The sequence below is a fragment of the Pteropus vampyrus genome, unplaced genomic scaffold, assembly GCF_000151845.1.
Source record: "Pteropus vampyrus isolate Shadow unplaced genomic scaffold, Pvam_2.0 Scaffold69, whole genome shotgun sequence".
Lineage (NCBI taxonomy): Eukaryota > Metazoa > Chordata > Mammalia > Chiroptera > Pteropodidae > Pteropus > Pteropus vampyrus.
The window spans coordinates 5023373-5028439 of NW_011888850.1; positions in this window are offsets into that span (position 1 = coordinate 5023373).

Below are 5067 nucleotides of genomic sequence, written 5' to 3' on the forward strand. Positions count from 1 at the left end.
ATTTATCCCCCAAAGGGCAGGCAAGAGACTGTAAGTCTCCGTTATGTCTGTGCAACAGAGTAGTTTAACAGAGCATTTTGTTATTGCTTCCAAGAACACACAAATACTTTTTACCAATTAATATTGGCCACATTCATTATTCTTATTAAATGTACATTAGAGAGTTTTTACTATTTTTTTTTAAAAAGGAGCCTAAATGATTAACTAAAGCATTTAGATACAGATGGCACATAAGTTTTATCCATTTATAAAATGCAAGAAGTGAAGATTAAAAGAAAAGTAACATCAAAACCCACAGAAACAAGAAAAATGCATTTAATTGATTCTTTGGCAATTTGGTGATACTGAGACTTTTTCCCTTTGAAAAGATATAAAATTTCCCTTTTATCTTCCCTGAAGCATGTCAAAATAAATTAGTGACTGCATAATTAACATCCAGGTATTTTGTGATATTTTGATAATGGGTTCCCCCTCTTCTCATCTTATTTTATATTTCAGACCACACATTCTCAGTTTGTTGATAATGCATTCAATTGCAGCCTGAGATTTTTCCAGGTCTAAAGCCAGGTTCACATTTTTGCTTTGAAGAGACAGAAATTCCAAACAAATACAGATGGTCAGACCATAAACTTAATTAAAATTTCTATTTTACTGGATGTTACATTAAATATGGCCATAATGCCAAGAGAAATACATGCAAAATCCATTTATATCCATACCCTGCTGCTTCCACGTAGTATAAAATAACAGAATGCTAAGAAGTATGTGTTTGTGTCTATGTGTGTGAGAGCATGTGTGTGTTAATCCAGCTCTCTCTTTTGGCTTGGCTGTCATACTAGTCATGTTTAGACCAATAAAAGATGGGTTTTAATTAAAATCTGGAATTGGCCAGCTGTACATCTGTTAACTTTTCCTATAGGATTCTCAAGCCCTAATTTAGATACTTTCTAAAGTACTGTGGTTTTCTCCTTTTTGTGCAAATCTGGAATATTTTAATCTTTTCTAATTAGCCCAGAATATTTATTTACTTAGAATTATGTGGAGATAATAATTCATCTTCAGAAGGCCAGTAAAGGACATTCACAGGGAGATGAAACTGGGCTTTCTGATGAAATTTGAAGGGGAGGAAGAGACCCAGCCCTGTCATATGTGCATGAGGATTCTCTGTCCTGGAGAGGACAAGTGAGAATGAATAGTCCACTTTGGCTAGAACACTGCAGCCTGGGCAGAGAGGGCTGAAAGGACAGCTGGGGCCACAATGAACAGGTTGGGTTATCCCTGTAATAAGACGTCATCTAGTTTCCATCAGGTTTCTTAGGCCAAATTCCCGGAAAGACAAACTAAGCCCATGGCTTATATGTGAGGACCGTATTGGTGAGTATGATTCCAAGAGGGTAAAGATGCGAACCAAGGAAGAGGGCTGTTTCCAATTGGTCATCACCATGGTCAATTGGCTGCTCTATCCCATAGAATCTTCTGAAGACTGTAATAAAACACATCTCAGGACTCTGCTATAGCTGAATTGTGTCCCTCCACCCCAATTCATATGTTGAATCCTCAACCCCCAGAATATCAGAATGTGACTGTATTTGGAGATAGTGTCTTTACAGAAGTGATTACGTAAAATGAGGCTGGTAGGGTGAGCCCTAATCCAATCCGAGTGGTGTCCTTTTAAGAAGAGGAAATTTGGACACACAAAAACACTCCAGGGATGAGCACCCACACACAGGAGAGACCATGTGAGGACACAGTAAAAACGTGGCCATCTATGAGCCAAGGAGAGAGGTCTCAGAAGAAACCACTCCTGCCAACACCTTGATCTTGGACGTCTAGACTTCAGAAGTGTGAGACAATACATTTCTGTTGTTCCAGCCACCCAGTCTGTGGTGCTTTGTTATGGCAGCCGTAGCAAACAGATATACCCTCTGACAAGGGAGGAGAAAAGGTGCAAGTTTTGACTAACTGACAGCATTTCTGGGCTGTATAGGGTTAGGTGTCAAGCAGTTTCCCCTTGAGTCTCATGCATTGGGGTCAAAAGAGATGTCCTAGGCCAAGAAGTCACAGGGGTACAGCTGGATTTAAGGTGAGACCTTAGTGGGTACCAGGTGAGAAGCAGATTGAAACCTGTGTAGGAGTGGGCTGCAGCGGGTGAAGGGCATGTGTGGGAGGGAGGGTGGCTGGAATAAGAGATAGGTAAAGCTGAGAGAAGCTGAAGCAGAGCTGAAGTGGTATCTGATACACAGGGTATTAATGATACCAATGATGTAATAATGATAATAATCAACTAATAATCACTGGATGATGATTGACGAGTGATAATTATTGGGGACATTCTATATGCCAGACACTGGGCTATGTACTTTACATAAACTATCTCATTTAACCCTGGCACCACTCTAAGATTTAAGTAACATTATTATCTCTGTTACACGGATGAGGAAATTGAAGCGCTGAGAGATTCAAGAACTTGCCTAAGGTCACAACAGCTACTGCCCAGTAACTAAACTCAGGTTCATTTGAACCTGGATTCAAAGCTTGCATTTTCACTCATATCTCTCTGCTTTCTCTTGATGCTGTGATTCAAACCGTGTTTTTAGAAAGATAAGTTTGAATAGATGTTTTCATTTATTTTGAGAAAGTTATTCAACTTTTCAGTGCCTCATTTCGAACCTGTGCACAATAAAAATAGTTCCCACCTCCTAGAGTTGCTGTAAGAATTACTTTATTTAATATACGCCAAGTACTTCTTATATTAGGTATTTTTTTATTATAATGTTTAAAAAGATTGACCAGATATAACTTCTTCCAATAATTCTTATCCATACAAAATTATCGAACATTACACGTGCATCTCTAAATTTCTGCAACACTTCTGTTGTTGTGTAAGCTAAGGGACAGATTTTTCAAAAGTAGTCAAGTGTCAGCTGCTAAACATCACATTGCCGGCATTATAAATGAAGTCACCATTTGGCAAATAATATCTTGGCAGGAGGTAGTTCTCACCAACAGGGAAAATGAAAAAAATTAAAGAAAATCTCCACTGTGATTTGTTAAGCATTTCAGACACATGGCTCAGCGATTTTTTCCAACTGCAAAGTTCTTCTCCTCCCATCTTAGAACTCAGAATGCTGAGCTGTGGAGAGGTGAACTGTTGGGTAAATCCATTTTTTGCCCCTGTCGCTGTCATTTCTCTGCAGGTGAGGCTGTTTACCAAGGGTAGAAGATAAGCACATCATTCAAACACAGGCAGAGAGGCCAGAGTATACTGATTGCTTTAACTTCATGTGGGGAACCCGGCTGAATGGTTGCAATAGTTGTTCTTATCTCATTTCCTCCCTTTCAAGAGTAGATAGAGCAAGTTTCCTTATCTGCGAAATGAGGGGGTTGAACCAGATATCCTCCAAGGCTCTGACATTCTGTGGCTTCAGCTTCTCTTCTCCTTGGGTAATGTTCTTTGTTTTCCAGTGCATTGAACAGGCCCAACATCTCTCCATGTTTATTCTAGTGTTGGCTTCTAGCAGAGCAAAAGGCGAGGTCTTATATTTCAGTAAGCCTTTACAACTAATGTGCCGTCACATGTGCATCCTTTATAAAATCTTCACAGAAACATTCAAAGAATTTTGGATGAGGAGAATGAGACCTAGGAAGTTAAGTCCAAGGTCACACGGCTTGAAGAAAGCAGGGTCTTAAAATAAGTTCTGTCGGTGCAGTGGAATTTGCAGTCTGCCACAGTGCCTTACCACCTTCAGAGAATGGTCCAGAGTGGACTCTGTTGGTTCTGATTAGGTCATGTGTGTACAACTCTGAACCAATCATTTGGCCAGGCCTAGTCACAGCGTCTTTCTGAAACCTGGGATGGAATCAACTCCCCTGAACCACATAGCCGAAAATGGGAGATGAAAAACCAGGAGCAGACATGGGATAGAGAGAGAATAAATGATACACAGAAAAATAAGAAGATAATTCTTATTATACACAGAAAAAGCATTTTTGCAAAAGCAGTTTTCCCTTGAACCAATGTCAAATCAAATACTAACATTAGAGTGACTGAAGAAACATAACAATAAAAACTCAATTATTTCAAGTACTGAGATTTCTGGAAATCGATGTCCATTTATTTAGTGGGTCAAATGAGACAAGCTCATTCTTCTCTGAGACATGAAATGAGAATTTGGAGCTTTCCCAATCAGATCAAACCTACAATTATTCTTGGACATCTTATGTCCAAAGTGCTGAAGGTGAAGAAAAATTAGGTGGTCGTATTTCCTGCTTCGACACTTTGACCCTCCCATCAAGTTTTTTGTTTCTTGTTTGGTGACTCCCAGATTTCATACCTGTGAGACTCTGTGCTTTTTGGGTGTGCGTCATTCAAATCCACTTTGGCTTAGAGAAGCTGCTCAAAGGGGTTTTTTTTTATAATTGGTTTTGGATTATATTCTGTTGACCAAAACTTTCCCCTCGGTTGTCATGGCAACTTTTATATTGCAAGAGTTAGATGTTAGCTAAGAGGTTTGACAAACAGATGACTTCCAGACACTGGGAGTGATTTAGGACTTTTGAGCTGGGACACAGGGCTTTTGCTGTACTTGAAACCAGTTTACATAATTTGTAAGTCATTTCAATTCAAATAAGCTAACTACTGAACCGATCATGGAGTGTCTGGTTTCATCCCGAGTCCCTATAAGGTACTACTCAACTCATTCATTTCTGTTCTTCAAATATCTACTAGTAGTTGACAAGTTAGCCCATAGATGTGGGGGAAAGAAAAATTGCCTGTCATTTTGCAGTTGTTAGCAAGTTGGGTGCTGCTGTACTTTTGTCTCCTAACCTATCCTTCAGTTCTGCCGGCTTCCAAGAACATTAATTGATCCCTCAGGTCAATTACTAACTCCTAGACCCCTAGCCTGAGCCCGGCCCTTATATGCTGTCTTAGGCCACTATTCAGGAAAATATGGTTGGCAAACCACAATTTGTTCATTGAAAGATGTGTTCCTGTTAAATTTAAGATTGCTGTTTTTAAGGCCCTTTGCTTCCTACCCTCATTTAAATTTGCCTTTTAATTATTCT